We start from the raw sequence: 18,455 nt of genomic DNA, 5'->3' as shown, positions 1-18,455 counted from the left end.
AAAAATGCTATTTTAGGCATAGGGGTTATAATTAGGGGTTAGGTTGAAGGTTATAATTAGGGGTTAAGTTGGAGGTTATAATTAGGGGTTAAAATTGGGGGTTAGGGGATGGAATTTTGAATGGAAATACAGGGTTAGGTCTCCACAAGGATAGTAAAACATGAGCTGTGTGTGTGAGGGGAGGTAGGTGTGAATGCCTTCCATCTCTCTCTTAGGGGTCATGTGGTTTAGACTTCAGCCAGCTAACACAGATTCGTGGCAGAGGAGAGATGTTGCAGAATCATGTCGAAAAGAGCAGCACTAGGCAACTATTGAAACAAATGTAAATGCTTGTGCTCTTTTAAAACAGAAAAAAGTATTTAATTTGTGTGGAGAATGTCAGCAATGATTGATTGAATAGACAAATATTGACAATGACAATACTTTTTTCATAACCATCGTCTCATCAGCTTTTCTTGACATTACAATGTAATAACTTGACACCAATGTGTTGTTGTGCATTCTTTGAACATAGGACTAAGAGCATTATGAATTCTGTTTTACTGTACCATACAAAAGCCTTAAAACCACAGTAGCACTGCCCCAGTGGTCACCCCCCCCCCCTCCGCCCAAACCCTGATCAATGTCAGCCAAGCTGACTATGTTCTGCGTCGTCACACTACGATCTCCTTTAAACCCAGCCGGTTTATTCAAGCAGGAGTCTCTCTCTCCCACCCTCCAACGGTCACACTTTAGCATCATTTCAACAGAGCTCGCCCGCTTGTAGTCCTAAAATCCAGAAATAAGTTACCTCTGGCTCATTCAGAAATCCCTATGGAAAAAATGAATGGTGAAAGAACAGGGTTTTTGGAATAAATACCAAAAATATGGTCAGGGGTTAAAACAGGCTTAGGAGATCTTATACATGTTGTTCTATGAGATAATAGCAGTCAGTTAACAATACCTTTATTATGACATAAATGCTTCAAAATTCACAAAAAAAGTGACATTAGCTGCTCTCTTAAGCCTGTGTTTACCACAGACCTTATTTTCGGTGTTCAACCAAAAACGCTTTTCCCCATAGGCGTTTGTCCAATGAACCATGGCGGAGTTAGTGCCTACAAAAAGACGCCATTACTCGCCCTCTATATGGGGCCTAAAGTCCCACACATCTTCCCGCCTCCGACCTCCCCACTCTCAGAAATCAGACATGCAAAACTACAAACATGCTTAATTAAACACACTCCTAAAGTCTGAACACACAGTAAAGTCACACTCGTCTTAATTAGACCGGATCAGAGAGTAACGCTTTCAGAAAAGTGCACATACCCAACCTCCTGTTTTACAACTCCCCGTTGGGATAGGGGCACCAACTGTTGTTTTGTGATTGGGGGCCTAAAGAGTGGAGGGGCACACTTCTGCCTGAAGAGAAGAGAGCGGTAATACATTTGCAACCCAAATTCAGAGCAGCCACGTTTATTTGATTACTGCACTCTGATGTCATGTAACCAAGACAACGGAAGCGTTGCTCAGGGTGTGTGTGTGTACGGCTACCTCCTCCTGTGTGTCAGGAGATGAAAAATGTGTGCAGCTGCAGTCATTAAAAGCAGTCACCTCCAAACAAAGGCCAGATCATATCAGCAGACAGACACGAGCTTTGATGGGTTGATAGGGGCAGCAGAAACAGCCAAGGCGGCTGGTTCAGTTGGAGAAATCAGAAGCCAGCAGAGATGGACAGAGGAGACGCACCTTACTAACCCCACAGGGACAATGCACAGAGAGGACAAGATGAAGGATAGACGGTCATGATGAATAGAACTGAATTAGGGCGACTTCAAAAAGAAAGAACCACAGCAAAAAGGTGTTTTTTGCTCATATTTCACTTCCTTTAAAATCATACAGCCTGGGTTGAATGACAGGAATTCATTGTTTAACTTTTTAATGCAACACAGTTAGCAAAGTTCAAAGTGTTGCTTCTGTCCGTCTGTCCATCAAAAGCAGACATCTGTGACTTAATGCGATTGTGTTTGTAATCCTCCCACTGGCATCTTTTTCTTCCATTGTGCTATAAACATGGGAAAACAAATTATCCAACCAACCACACAGAGGACAACAGCACATTTAAGGTCATTGTCAAATCACGCAGACCTTTTCTAGACTGACTAATGTCAGGCCACAACCAGAGGTCACTGGTACCGTAGTTTGCAAGAAACTCGTCAGTTTTTGTTCCTACAGGCAAATGGCTTTACAATTGGAAAACACTATCTCAAACCCCACACACTACGACAGTCCAGATGGTTCAGATAGGCCTAGTTGCTGCACACATCGTTAATGTTGGACCACCAGTAGATTGTCTTCGCAACTTCAGTGTTAATTGGGTATAAAGGGTGTTGACTGCAGCACCTTAGCACACTGGAGCCAATAGAAGAATAGGAGTGAGAGAAGTTAGTTTACGGCGTGGTCCTTTGTAGCTCAGTTGGTAGAGCATGGCGTTTGTAATGCCAGGGTAGTGGGTTTCATTCTCAGGACCACCCATATGTAAAATGTACGTACGCATGCGTACAGTTGAAGTCAGAAGTTTACATACACTTAGGTGGGAGTCATTAAAACTAGTTTTTCAACCACTCCACAAATTTCTTGTTAACAAAATATAGTTTTGGCAAGTCAGTTAGGACATCTACTTTGTGCATGACACAAGTAATTTTTTCAACAATTGTTTTTATTTCACTGTATCACAATTGCAGTGGGTCAGAAGTTTACATAAACTAAGTTGACTGTGCCTTTAAACAGCTTGGAAAATTCCAGAAAATTATGTCATGGCTTCTGATAGGCTAATAGACATCATTTGAGTCAATTGGAGGTGTACCTGTGGATGTATTTCAAGGCCCACCTTCAAACTCAGTGCCTCCTTGCTTGACATCCTGGGAAAATCAAAAGAAATCAGCCAAGATCTCCGGGAAAAAAATTGTAGACCTCCACAAGTCTGGTTCATCCTTGGGAGCAGTTTCCAAATGCCTGAAGGTACCACGTTCATCGGTACAAACAATAGTACGCAAGTATAAACACCATGGGACCAAGAAGCCGTCATACCGCTCAGGAATGAGACGAGTTCTGTCTCGTAGAGTTGAACGTACCTTTGTGCGAAAAGTGCAAATCAATCCCAGAACAACAGCAAAGGACCTTGTGAAGATGCTGGAGGAAACAGGTACAAAAGTATCTATATCCACAGTAAAACGAGTCCTATATCGACATAACCTAAAAGGCCGCTCAGCAAGGAAGAAGCCAATGCTCCAAAACCGCCATAAAAAAGCCAGACTACGGTTTGCAACTGCACATGGGGACAAAGATTGTACTTTTTGGAGAAATGTCCTCTGGTCTGATGAAACAAGAATAGAACCGTTTGGCCATAATGACCATCGTTGTGTTTGGAGGAAAAAGGGGGAGGCTTGCAAGCCGAAGAACACCATCCCAACTGTGAAGCACGGGGGTGGCAGCATCATGTTGTGGGGGTGCTTTGCTGCAGGAGGGACTGGTGCACTTCACAAAATAGATGACATCATGAGGCAAGAAAATTATGTGGATATATTGAAGCAACATCTCAAGACATCAGCCAGGAAGTTAAAGCTTGGTCGCAAATGGGTCTTCCAAATGGACAATGGACAATACTTCCAAAGTTGTAGCAAAATGGCTTAAGGACAACAAAGTCATGGTTTTGGAGTGGCCATCACAAAGCCCTGACCTCAATCCTATAGAAAATATGTGGGCAGAACTGAAAAAGCAAGAAGGCCTATAAACCTGACTCAGTTACACCAGCTCTGTCAGGAGGAATGGGCCAAAATTCACCCAACTTATTGTGGGAAGCTTGTGGAAGGCTACCTGAAACGTTTGAACCAAGATAAACAATTTAAAAGGCAATGCTACCAAATATTGTGCATGTAAAATTCTGACCCACTGGGAATGTGATGAAAGAAATAAAAAGCTGAAATAAAATCACTCTATTTTAAGAATGAAATGTCAGAATAATGGTAAAGTGGTGATCCTAACTGACCTAAAACAGGGAATATTTACTAGGATTAAATGTCAGGGATTGTGAAAAACTGAATTTAAATGTATTTGGCTAAGGTGTATGTAAACTTCCGACTTCAACTTTAAGTCACTTTGGATAAATGGCATATCTTATTATTAGTTAACCATTCCCGTCTATTAATAACAGACATGTCAAATTCTGCTAATCCGAATGGCCTCAATTAGACGGCACCAGATAAGAGACAATCCCCTATGCACACCAATACCACAGTTCTGAAGAGGTATATCCTAACCTTTCTTCATTATGGGTCAAAGTCTATCACACTGTGATAAAATGTCATTCTTGTTAAAGGGATACGTCAGGATTTTTACAATGAAACCCTTTTTTCAATTCAAATGGGGCATTATTGGCATGGGAAACGTGTTTACAACAAGTGAAAAAAATTATAATAAATAAATAAGAGTGAGAAGACAAAACATCAACAAAAATATTTGAATTTGACAGTAAATATTGCACTGCGGCTGTGAATGAACACTGCGGTATTTTGCAAATATGGGAGTTCATCAAATGTTTGATTTGCTTTTCAATTCTTTGTGGGTCTGTGTGATGTGGGAACTATACATCTCTAAAGTGGGCATCTCCGGCGCGGCCCACGCTTGGATTGCGTCCTACCTGACAGGTCGCTCCTACCAGGTGGCGTGGCGAGAATCTGTCTCCGCACCACGTGCTCTCACCACTGGTGTCCCCCAGGGCTCTGTTCTAGGCCCTCTCCTATTCTCGCTATACACCAAGTCACTTGGCTCTGTCATATCCTCACATGGTCTCTCCTATCATTGCTATGCAGACGACACACAATTAATCTTCTCCTTTCCCCCCTCTGATAACCAGGTGGTGAATCGCATCTCTGCATGTCTGGCAGACATATCAGTGTGGATGACGGATCACCACCTCAAGCTGAACCTCGGCAAGACGGAGCTGCTCTTCCTCCCGGGGAAGGACTGCCCGTTCCATGATCTCGCCATCACGGTTGACAACTCCATTGTGTCCTCCTCCCAGAGTGCTAAGAACCTTGGCGTGATCCTGGACAACACCCTGTCGTTCTCAACTAACATCAAGGCGGTGACCCGTTCCTGTAGGTTCATGCTCTACAACATTCGCAGAGTACGACCCTGCCTCACGCAGGAAGCGGCGCAGGTCCTAATCCAGGCACTTGTCATCTCCCGTCTGGATTACTGCAACTCGCTGTTGGCTGGGCTCCCTGCCTGTGCCATTAAACCCCTACAACTCATCCAGAACGCCGCAGCCCGTCTGGTGTTCAACTTTCCCAAGTTCTCTCACGTCACCCCGCTCCTCCGTTCTCTCCACTGGCTTCCAGTTGAAGCTCGCATCCGCTACAAGACCATGGTGCTTGCCTACGGAGCTGTGAGGGGAACGGCACCTCCGTACCTTCAGGCTCTGATCAGGCCCTACACCCAAACAAGGGCACTGCGTTCATCCACCTCTGGCCTGCTCGCCTCCCTACCTCTGAGGAAGTACAGTTCCCGCTCAGCCCAGTCAAAACTGTTCGCTGCTCTGGCACCCCAATGGTGGAACAAACTCCCTCACGACGCCAGGTCAGCGGAGTCAATCACCACCTTCCGGAGACACCTGAAACCCCACCTCTTTAAGGAATACCTAGGATAGGATAAAGTAATCCTTCTAACCCCCCCCCCCCCTTAAAAGAGTTAGATGCACTATTGTAAAGTGGTTGTTCCACTGGATATCATAAGGTGAATGCACCAATTTGTAAGTCGCTCTGGATAAGAGCGTCTGCTAAATGACTTAAATGTAAATGTCATAAATTTGGCAGGAGTTTAGCAAGTGCAGCTAAGTTTCCACCTCATTTTGTGGGCAGTGGGCACATAGCCTGTCTTCTGCCTATGGCAGCCTCTCAATAGCAAGGCTATGCTCACTCAGTACATGGTCAGGTATTCTGTCACTGTATACTCTCTGTTTAGGGTCAGATAGTATTCCAATTTGCTATGTTATTTGGTAGATTTTTTCCAGTGTGTCAAATAGTTATGTTTTTGCTTTCTTATAATTTGGTTGGTCCAAATGTGTTTCTGTCCTGAGGCTCAGTGGGGTCTATTTGCATTTGTGAACAGAGCCCCAGAACCAGCTGGCTGAGAAAACACTTCTCTAGGTTCATCTCTCTGTAGCTGAGGGCATTATGGTGGAATGTGTGGGCATCGCTTCCTTTAACTTCTTATGGCTGGGGGGCAGTATTGAGTAGCTTGGATTAGGGTCAAACAATCGGAAAGGGGATTCATCAGAGAAAATGACTTTACCCCAGTCCTCAGCAGTCCAATCCCTGTACCGTTTGCAGAATATCAGTCTGTCCCTGATGTTTTTCCTGGAGAGAAGTGGCTTCTTTGCTGCCCTTCTTGACACCAGGCCATCCTCCAAAAGTCTTTGCCTCACTGTGCATGCAGATGCACTCACACCTGCCTGCTGACATTCCCGAGCAAGCTCTGTACTGATCCCGCAGCTGAATCAACTTTAGGAGACGGTCCTGGCGCTTGCTGGACTTTCTTGGGCGCCTTGAAGCCTTCATCACAACAACTGAACCGCTCTCTTTGAAGTTCTCGATGATCCGATAAATGGTTGATTTAGGTGCAATCTATATCCTTGCCTGATTTAGGTGCAGCAATATCCTTGCCTGTGAAGCCCTTTTTGTGCAAAGCAATGATGATGGCACGTGTTTCCTTGCAGGTAACCATGGTTGCCCGAGGAAGAACAATGATTCCAAGCACCACCCTCCTTTTGAAGCTTCCAGTCTGTTATTCAAACTCAATCAGCATGACAGAGTGATCTCCAGCCTTGTCCTCGTCAACACTCACACCTGTGTTAACGAGAGAGTCACTGACATGTCAACTGGTCCTTTTGCAGCAGGGCTGAAATGCAGTGGAAATGTTTTTTGGGGATTCAGTTCATTTGCATGGCAAAGAGGGACTTTGCAATTCATCTGATCACTCTTCATAACATTCTGGAGTATATGCAAATTTCCATCATACAAACTGAGGCAGCAGACTGAAAATTTATATTTGTGTCATTCTCAAAACGTTTGGCCACGACTGTACAATATTCGCACATTATTCTTTCAAAAAGTATTCTAGCTCTGTCAAGTTGGTTGTTGATCATTGCTAGGACAGCCATTTGCAAGTCTTGCCACAGATTTTCAAGCCGATTTAAGTTAAAACTGTAACTAGGCCACTCAGGAACATTCAACATCAGTGCCATCAAAAAGTATTCACACCCCTAGACTTTTTCCACATTTTGTTGTGTTACAGCCTGAATTGAAAATAGATGACATCGATATTTTTTAGTCACTGACCTACACACAATACTTCAATGTCAAAGTGAAATACGTTTTTCAAAATGTTTACAAATTAATAAAAAATGAAAAGCTATCATGTTTTGAGTCAGTATTTAACCCCTTTGTTATGGCATGCCTTAGCTTAACAAATTTAGTGTTAAAACCTCTTGGCGCACGGATCCCTTTAGCGGGATAATTTATATCAACAACCGCTGAATTGCAGAGCGCCAAATAAAATAAAAAATTGCTACAAATATTTATATTCATGAAATCACAAGTGCAATATAGCAAAACACAGTTTAGCTTGTTGTTAATCCACCTGTCGTGTCAGATTTTGAAAATATGCTTTATAGCGAAAGCAATCCAAGCGTTTGTGTGAGTTTATCGATCACTAGACAAAACATTACGAACAGCTAGCAGCAATGTAGCTTGGTCACGAAAGTCAGAAAAGCAATAAAAATGATTCGCTTACCTTTGATGATCTTCGGAAGTTTGCACTCACGAGACTCCCAGTTACACAATAAATGTTCCTTTCGTTCGATAAAGATGATTTTTATATCCAAAAACCTCCATTTGGTTTGCGCGTTATGTTTAGTAATCCACAGGCTCGTGCCGGTCATGAAGGGCAAATTCCAAATAGTATCTGTAAAGTTCGTAGAAACATGTCAAATGTTTTTTATAATCAATCCTCGGGTTGTTTTTAACATAAATAATCGATAATATTTCAACCGGAGGGTAAACTATTCAATACAAGACAGAAATAAAATGTCGAGCTACCACTTTCGCGCGCAAGAACTAATCAAGGACACTGACGCGATTTGATAAATCTCGCTCATTTTTCAGAATTAAAGCTTGAAACTATGTCTAAAGACTGTTCACACCCCGAGGAAGGTTGATATCCCTTTAAATGAAGGCAGGCAATGGAACAGGGTTTTTCAAAATAAGAGGCACTTCCGGATTGGATTTCCTCAGGTTTTCTCCTGCAAAATCAGTTCTGTTATACTCACAGACAATATTTTGACCGTTTTGGAAACTTTAGAGTGTTTTCTATCCTAATCTGTCAATTATATGCATATTCTAGCATCTGGGCCTGAGAAATAGGCCGTTTACATTGGGAACGTTATTTTTCCAAACAAAAGAATTCTGCCTCCTAGCGTCAAGAAGTTAATGATTACAAGCATACCCATAACATGATGCAGCCACCACCATGCTGAAAATAGGAAGAGTGGTACTCGGTGATGTGTTGGATTTGCCACAAACAAAGCACTTTGAATTCAGGACATTAAATTAATTTCCTAGACAAATCTTTTGCAGTTTTACTTTAGTGCCTTTTTTGCAAACAGGATGCATGTTTTGGAATATTTTTATTCTGTACAAGCTTCCTTTTAACTCTGTCAGTTAGGTTAGTATTGTGGAGTAACTACAATGTTGAGCCATCCTCAGTTTTCGCCTATCACAGCCATTATATTCTGTAACTGTTTCAGAATTCCCATTGGCCTCATGGTGAAATCCCTTAGCAGTTTCCTTCTTCTCCTGCAACGGAGTTAGGCAGGACACCGGTATCTTTGTAGTTACTGGGTGAATTGATACCACACCCAAATTTATATTGATTTACCATACTCAAAAGGATATTCAAGGTAAGCTTTTTTTTTACCATCTACCAATAGGTGCACTTTTTTACCATCTCCCTGGTCTTTGTGATTGAATCTGTGTTTGAAATTCACTGCTTGACTGAGTGACCTTACATAATTTTATGTGTGGGGTACAGAGAAGAGGTAGTCATTCAAATATCATGTTTAAGGACTCGGGAGTTTTCCCCCAGTATAAAAATAAGCGTAATGGAGCTAAGCACAGGCACAATCATAGAGGAAAACCTGGTTTGGTTTGCTTTCCACCAGACACTGGAAGATGAATTCACCTTTCAGAAGGACAATAACCTAAAACACAAAGCCAAATCTAAATTGAAGTTGCTTACTAAGACAGGGAATGTTCTTGAGTGGCCGAGTTACAGTTTGAACTTAAATCTAACCGAAAATCTGTCAAGACCTGTAAATAATTGTCTAGCAAGAATTAACAACCAATTTGACAGAACTTGAAGAATTTTGAGGAAAAAATAAATACATTTTTAAAAAATGTGCAAATGTTACACAATCCAGGTGTGGAAAGCTCTTAGAGACTTACCCAGAAAGACTCACAGCTGTAATTGCTGCCAAAGGTGCTTCTACAAAGCATTGGGTGTGTAATGTAAGAGATATTTCTACATTTTATTTTCAATAAATTTGCAAACATGTCTAAAAACATGTTTTCAGTTTGTCATTATGGGGTAGTGTGTGTAGATGGGTAAAAAATATATATATTATCAATTTTTAATTCAGGCTGTAGCACAAAATGTGGAATACGTCAAAGGGTATGAACACTTTCTGAAGGCACTGTATATTTGGCCTTGTGTTTTGGTTATTGTCCTGCTGAAAGGTACATTTGTCTCCCAGTGTCTGTCGGGAAGCAGACAACCAGGTTTCCTCTAGGACTTTGCCGGTGCTTAGCTCTAATCCATTATTTGATTCTAAAAATAAAAAATACATTAAAATTAATAAATACTCCCTAGTCCTTGCCAATGACAAGCATACCCATAACATAATGCAGCCACCACCATGCTTGAAAATATGAAGAGTTGTACTAATTGATGTGTTGAATTTGGCGCTTTGTATTCAGGACACAAGGTTCATTTCTTTGCCACATTTTCTTCAGTTTTACTTTAGTGCCTTACATGTTCTGGAATATTTTTATTCTGTACAGCTTCCTTCGTTTCACTCTTTCATTTAGATTATTATTGTGGAGTAACTTCACTGAAAAAGAATAAACACAACATGTAGTGTTGGTCCCATGCTTCAGGAGCTAAAAAACAAATCCCTGAAATGTTCCATACGCACAATCTTATTTTGCTCAAATTTTGTGCACAAGTGTGTTTAAATCCCTGTTAGTGAGCATTTCTCCTTTGCCAAGATAATCCATCTACACAACAACTGTGGCATATCAAGAAGCTGATTAAACAGCATGATCATTACACAGGTGCACCTTGTGCTGGGGACAATAAAAGGCCACTTTAAAATTGTGCCGTTTTGTCACAAAACAATGCCACAGATGTCTCAAGTTGAGGGAGCGTGTAATTGGCATGATGACTGCAGGAATGTACACCAGAGCTGTTGCCAGAGAATGTAATGTTAATTTCTCTACCATAAGCTGCTTCCAACATCGTTTTAGAGAATTTGGCAGTACTTGTAACCATGCCAGCCCGGACCTCCACATCCGGCCTCTTCACCTGCTGGATCATCTGTGGGTGATGAGTATTGCTGTATGTAATAAAGCACTTTTATGGGGGAAAACTTATTCTGATTGGCTGGGCCTGGCTCTCCAGTGGGTGGGCTTGGCAACTATGTGGGTGGGCCTATGCCTTCCCAGGCCCACCCATAGCTGGACCCCTGCCCAGTCATGTGAAATCCATAGATTAGGGCCTAATTGATTCATTTTAATTGACTGATTTCCTTATATGAACTGTAACTCAGTAACATTTTGAAATTGTTGCTTGTTGCGTTTGTTTTTTTGTTCAGTAAACAATGTTGATCCATCCTCAGTTTTCTCCTATCACCGCCATTAAACTATGTATGTTTTACACCATTGGCCTCAGGGTGAAATCCCTGAGCAGTTTTCTTCCTCTCCAGCAACTGAGTTAAGGACACCTGTATCTTTCTAGTGACTGGGTGTATTGACACACCATCCAAAGCATAATGAATAACATCACTATGCGCAAAGGGATATTCAATGTCAGCTCTTTTTTTTTTACCCATCTACCAATAGGTGTCCTTTTTTTTGAGGCATTGGAAAACCTCCCGGGTCTTTGTGGTTGAACGGGTTTGAAATTCACTGCTCGACTGAGGGACCTTACAGATAATTGTATGTGTGGGTTACAGAGATGAGGTAGTGATTCAAAAATCATGTTAAACACTATTATTGCACACAGTTCATGCAACTTATGTGACTTGTTTATAAAAAATTACTCAACATATTTAGGCTTGCCATAACAAAGGGGTTAAATACGTATTGACTCAGCTTTTCATTAATTAGTAAACATTTCTAAAAACATAATTCCACTTTGACATTATGGGGTTGTGTGTGTAGGCCAGTAACACAAAATCTCAATCTAATCCAATTTAAATTCAGGCTGTCAAGGGGTATGAATACTTTCTGAAGGCACTGAATAGCCTCCTACATGTTTCAGAAACATGTGTTTCATTCCCTTTGTCTCCAGAGTGAGATGTATAATGTCAGTCAGTCTGGTACACTTTAACATGTCCCAGAGGACAAGGACAGAATATTCACTAAGATTGAACCAGCTGCTCTTTCTATTCCACTTCTTGATTAAATGGCATGGCTCCTTCCATTCTGTGTGTGTGTCTCTCAACTAGTGTTGAGCGCAAATAAATAAAAAACAGGGAGGAATTGTAGATTCCAGAATCTCATGCCCGCAATCTAAATAACCGTATTATGTGGAGCAGCGAAGATGACCGACGCACAGCACCGCCCCCCCTACACACACACACATTTGTGACAATTGTTCAGCTCCATGTGCCTGTGCTGCACTGAGTGGAGAGAGATAGCCATTCCATAGCGAGGTTAGCAGCAGCGTTATTAGGGTTATGGGCATATTTATAGTCATGAATGCCATGAAAGAGAGCAGGTCTCAGGCTATTTCAGGCAGCTAAAATACTTACCCTTCTGACTGCAGCACTCCTCTGCAAGTATACATACTTGTACACACAATGCCAATGGTATAAAAAACATATTTACAAAAACACACAGGGTATTAAAAGAGCAAAAAAAACAGCAGATGGTTCCAAGAAAACCAATCATGATGTACACTGTGTTCACACACACACACACAAACACACTATTGGCATGAATTCCTGGCAGTAAACAAATGACAGGTTGATCACTTCTGTTTCTCTCCTTTTAAATCGCAGGCCTGCTTTGTTTTACTGTTTATCTGAGGCACATTAGTCAGCAAACTGTTTGTCAAAAAAAGGAACATTGTCCCTCTCCACCCTCATGTCAAACACACACACCACATACACCAAACAAACCGTTGCCTGCATAACAAGACAACTACAGTAGGCAACACAGGCAACAGCATTTTCAATCCAAATAATTGATATAGGTTATTTTTATACAATCAGAAATCCCAAATTTGTAACTTTTGTAAGATAGGAGAAAGGGGGTAACATGATCACACAGACACACGAGGGGGGAAACTATCATTGTATGTTATCACACCAACTAACATACCTCGTTCGAGAAAAATAATGAATTGGCCGCCAACAGTCACTCACTGTTTGGAGATAGCTAGTAATTTGTATCTGGGACAATCTTGTGATAATCCATTACATCATGAACAGCGTAGCAGCCTAGCTGTAGCCTCTGGTGCCAATTTCAATGTACAAAATCACAGTTGCGGTTCTTTAGTTAAATAAGCAATAAACATCCCATAATGGTTAGGGTCATGTCTAAAATAAATGCCCAGTTGCCCATTATTAGCCTAGTGGTTAAGAGCATTGGGAAAGTAACCGAAAGGTCGCCGGTTTGAATCCCCGAGCCAACTAGGTGACAAATCTGTTGAATATGCCCTTGAGCAAGGCACTTAGCCCAAATTGCTCCTGTAAGTCGCACTGGATAAGAGCGTCTGCTAAAAATGACTAAAAATGTCAAAGTAAATTATTTTGTCTAGAAGAGATCTCAGTGACTTTGAAAGAGGGGTCTCAAATGACCATGGGGGTTTAAAGGGTGTGCATGTCTCAGTCACCAGATCTCAACCCAATTGAAAACTTATGGGAAATTCTGGAGCAGCACCTGAGACAGCATTTTCATCCACCATCAACACACCAAATTATGGAATTCCTCGTGGAGGAATGGTGTTGCATCTCTCCAATTATGTTCCAGAAACTTGTAGAATCTATGTCAAGGTGAATTGCAGCTGTTCTGGCGGCACGTGGTAGCCCAAAGCCCTATTACGACACTGTTGGAGTGTCCTTTATTTTCGGCAGTTATCTGTAGCTACACCAAAGGAAACTTGACACTAAACTCATTGCATGTCCGGTGATGTGGTGATATGCTCCAATATGTGAATAAGCCTTTCGGAGTTGCTGTTGTGACTTCTATCAACAGCGAGCTGTGTCGCTGTCCAATAATGCGTTATGACAAAGGCCACGCTCCTGCCTCACTAGCGCCATATATGCGCGTGGATGGGTTTGGAACTGTGTGTGGGACATTTGAACTGACAAAATTGTAACACCGCAACAATCTGGGCATGTGAGTGATTTTGAGGAATTGACTCAACGTCCATCCAGACATATTGCATTGCGTACAGGCCAACTCATGGGACAGAGGAGCTTTAGCGGAATAACAAATGTTAGCAAGCTGCTAGCAAGCTACATTTTGCTTGCTCAGCTCTTCGATAACCCCTGAAACACTTTCCACTGGCAATGTCACTAAACGAGTTATCAATAACAGTAAAATAACTCACTGAATGATATCATCTCCAAGAAATGAATCACAGAGGACACACGGCAAATGAGCTACATAGTCACAAACACGGAAACCTCCCCCCGTTGCTCCTGTCCCCCAACAAAGTTGCCCTACATTTTTTATATAAAAAAAAACATAATACAAATAAACAGATAAAGAGTCCTTGCATGAACGACTCACCGACAAACGTTTGAAATTGGATTCAAGAAGACTCATATCAAACTGTTAAAATGGTCCACGGTCCAAATTACAACAAATTGACACGACCTCGTTGCTCAATATGAAATAAGTTCAAGCAGTTATCGATATGGTGTCTGCTAAATGACTTAAATGTAAATGTGTCTGACAGAAATAGTCGAACTCACTGCCAGACTCGTGACATGGCAATCGAATGTCAACTAAAACGGGCAGCAAGCCAACACTTTACAGAATCTAGAACTATACATTTTCAACGTATGACTGCATGCGCAAACGAGCCATTTGTTATCTGACCAATTAAATTTGGTGTAAAAGTGGCGAAGCCATCCAAGCTGGATACAAAATATCCACCGTCGGTACACATTGTTGCAATTGATATTTAAGTTAACAGTGTTTCATGCAAGCTCAAATGAAAACACATTGGACGGTCAAATTTCTCGTTGTTGGCTAACTAATTACTACTCGACCGTAAAATAAGTTTACTACATCTAGCTAACTCGATAGCTAAAGAGCCACATGGAAGACAAGAGACGCCAAAAACAACGTATTAGCACAACTGGATTTTTTTTTACAAAGTCTAAAGAATTGTAAAGTTTCGATATAGCATTGTTTCTATTATAGCTTACCATTCCATAACGCAACGCTAGAGCTCAGATAACAAATGGGGGAAGTACAGTACATGTTGTTCGCTATTGAACTGCCATGCTGGCTGCTCGAGCTATCAGTCACTTCTCCCATTTATTTTGCGCTACCTTTCACCGGCCACGAAAAACACATTAAAGCATTCCGTAATATCACACCATTAAATAAATTAAAGACGCCTTTTCAAGTACTTACATTCATGCAAGCGTTGCCTGCAAAGTAGCAGTATGGCAGGAATTGTGTGTTCAGATGTCTGTCTCAGTGTCAGAGATCACATCGGCAGCTGCTTCCTCCATCCACGCAGCGCGCAGATCACGCCGCACAGCAACGCTACCGAACCCCTCGCCGTCGCCAAGGCAACAAACCCACTTCAACCAATCATAACCCCTCCCATTCCATATCCCCTGGCAACTGCCGCAGCGCAGAAGCACATGGTTATTTTGTGGCGCTGCCGACGCCGACGCCACTCCATTTTCTTTTTTACTTTTTTTCACACGAGTTCATTGTGTAGCCTACATAGAATATGACATATTGTAAACTTAATTAAAATACCACACAGTACATTTTTTGGGGTGTCTCCAAATAACACCGTTTATTTCAGCGGTTAGAATAAACTACACAGCATGTGGTGATGAAAGTGGGGATTAAAGTAATAGAAGGCACCTGCGTCATTTTGGCGGGGGACTAGAAGGCATCTACGTCATTTTGGCGGGGGACCCCAGCCAGCCAGCGGTCATGATGATGATACAATGTAGCCTACTTTATCTGGACTAAGCAGTCTCTTCCGCTAGCAGATTAATTTGTAGTATAACTCTGCCTAAGGGCTCCAGCGGGTCATCATTAAAGGGATATGTTAAGCTTTGTAATGTCTCAATATGCAGCCAACACTAAAGAGACCCCTGATATCAGTACATATGTGACTGATAGGCACAGTATTAGTCATGTAGACCTACAGTATAATGGAAAGGGCTGCATTATTTGTATTCTGGAGTCGACCCTAATACTCATTTGGTATGGGCCACTGTGCAACTCTCTTAGTATCAGTGAGTTTACACCAAACTGTAACTCTCACATCAATGTGATACCTGACCCCCTTTAGAGCTCCTCCTCCCACCCCTCTGTTCTCCTTTTATTTCACCTTTATTTAACCAGGTAAGCCAGTTGAGAACAAGTTCTTATATACAACTGCGACCTGGCCAAGATAAAGCAAAGCAGTGTGACAAAAACAACAACACAGAGTTACACATGGGATAAACAAACGTACAGTCAATAACACAATAGAAAAAGTATATGTACAGTGTGTGCAAATGTAGTAAGATTAGGGAGGTAAGGCAATAAATAGGCCATAGAGGCGAAATAATTACAATTTAGCATTAACACTGGACTGATAGATGTGCAGATGATGATGTGCAAGGAGAGATACTGGGGTGCAAAAGAGCAACAAAAAAAAAAATAACATTATGGGGATGAAGTAGTTGGGTGTGCTATATACAGATGGGCTGTGTACAGGTAAGCTGCTCTGACAGCTGATGCTTAAAGTTAGAGAGGGAGATATAAGTTTCCAGCGTCAGTGATTTTTGCAATTCGTTCCAGTCATTGGCAGCAGAGAACTGGAAGGAAAGGCGGCCAAAGGAGGTGTTGGCTTTGGGGATCACCAGTGAAATATACCTGATGGAGCGTGTGCTACGGGTGGGTGTTGCTATGGTGACCAATGAGCTGAGATAAGGCTGGGCTTTACCTCCTCCTCTGTCCACTTCGATCCTGTTTTTAGAAGCTCTCTCAGAGAGATAACTCTGAAAGCTACCAAAGTAGCCTGTCCCATTAGATTTTATTTTCCTGCCAAAGTTCTTCTTTCAATATGTTGAGTTCAAGGCTTATCATTTCTCTATTACCTTGTAATTAATGACCTACCTTTTTGTTCACTTTGAAATGTCTTTCTACGCCATTACTCTGTTTGGGATGTTGTAGTATTTACAATGCTTTTGTATCCTTCTTCTAGTGGAAACACAGAAACACACCCTGTTTCACTTCATGCCCTTCAGTTAGTTCAACTGGACAAACAGGATCTTCTGTGAATCATAGGGTGGTGGTATGCTACAGCCACACTGGATTCGAGTAAACCAGCCATTACAGGGTTGAACAGGACCTGTAGTGTTTGTTTACCCAGGTGCAGTGTTGTTCTAACCCATTTAACTCCTTTTCATGTTGATGTTTTCTTTTCTTTTCTGGGTTTTGAGGCTTGAAAGAAATAATACAATCCCACATGTGGTGCTCTATCAAGTCTTTGATTTGAAGTCTCAGTTTTGAGTTGTCCTCATTCACTCGTTTTCTTTCTGAAGTTGCTGTTTCTGTTTTTCCCCCAGCACATTTCACCATGGCTACTGTTGGTGACTGGGTCACATGGCCTATCTCGTGCTTGGAGAAGAGGAAAGGATGGACAAATTATGCAGGAAGCTGTTTGTCTGTTTCTGGTTTACTGGTTAAAACTCCCTTGTGGGAGTGGAATGAATCATCCCCCAAAAATGCCCCTTTGAATAATCAAACACTTTAAGGTCATATATTTGACCTATATGCCACATTCTGTTTATAGATATATTTGGAGAGCTAAGGACCATTATATTTCTCTTGAATAAATCCTTTGTGTGTATGTAGCTTGTGTCGCCACCGACGTAGGTCTGACGGTCATGATTTACATTCATTATTCACATGTTACATTGTTTATGTAATCCTCTCTGAATGTACAGGTATGTTTCGGTTTGTGAGTGTATGTACGTGGTGTTTGTCTACTCTCACACAGACCTAGCTGAGATAAAGAGGAATAATAATACATTTAGAATGGTATTCATGGTATCTTCCATAGCCAATCTCCCTGCTATTCTGATATAGTAGATAGATGTGCCATACTCTACGAGAGTGTATGAGAAGGAAAGCGTTAGGATTTATGACCAAAGTCAAAATATAATCCTTGAGTTCATCTTCTTCATTCACTTACTGTACTGTCTGTACTTTGCTTTTGCTCAGGTTGCCGTGTCATCATTTCCATACTGTACATGCTAAGAGCTATTCATAGGGCCATACAGCCAGCAGCAGCAGCGTACAGCCTATAGCACAGAATCACTCTGCCTCATTTTTATTCTCCTCCCTTCCCTGTATCACTCCTTCCTCTCTTTCCCTAGCTGGATGATGAAGTTGTAAAGACAGCAAATGGGAGAGGAGAACAAGATATAGCAATCACCAGGGCAACGGAGCTGATTGAGGATGCCTTGAAAAGACAGAGCCATTAGTCTGTGCGCCTGGAACTGTGCTAATCTGATTTTAAATCTGTTACTACAATCTAAAGCATTATGCCCAAGAGACCACTGACAGGGATAGGTCCAGATACCTGCTTCAGGGAGGAGGGAATGGCACAGACCAGATCACTCACAAACAGTCTGCCTTGGATTTCATTTTGGAGAATATTTATGAAAAATAGAGAGGCAATAGTAGAGCATTAGGTAATGTAGTTAGATGGGATGCATAGGTAAAAGGAGGTTATGTGTTGATGGTGGGGTTATGGTGGCTAAATGGAAGGGTGATACATAAAGTAGATGGAATGAAGAGTGTGAGAAGATTGAGGAGAGATGAAGGAAGAAATTAAATGTGGAGAGGTACCTATGAGAAGGAGGAGCTAATTTATGT

The 18,455-nt window shown here is 41.7% G+C and overlaps 1 protein-coding gene across 2 annotated transcripts in view; it reads right to left on the bottom strand.

The window, feature by feature from the left end:
- LOC139580545 (forkhead box protein N2-like) overlaps positions 1 to 15,143 on the bottom strand; it is a 38,786-nt gene extending 23,643 nt beyond the window's left edge. Inside the window, exon 1 of one of the 2 annotated variants that reach the window (XM_071409355.1) lies at positions 14,973 to 15,143. The gene's annotated coding sequence lies outside the window, so the exon portion shown is untranslated. Of the gene's footprint in view, positions 1 to 14,117; positions 14,564 to 14,972 lie in introns of those variants that run through there. The other variant, XM_071409356.1, reaches the window with a different exon arrangement.
- Between the last annotated feature and the right edge of the window lie 3,312 nt (positions 15,144 to 18,455).

This window comes from Salvelinus alpinus, chromosome 7, assembly GCF_045679555.1.
Source record: "Salvelinus alpinus chromosome 7, SLU_Salpinus.1, whole genome shotgun sequence".
Taxonomy (NCBI): domain Eukaryota; kingdom Metazoa; phylum Chordata; class Actinopteri; order Salmoniformes; family Salmonidae; genus Salvelinus; species Salvelinus alpinus.
Note: the sequence above shows the minus strand (reverse complement) of the source record. Positions and strands in the feature narration are given on the sequence as shown.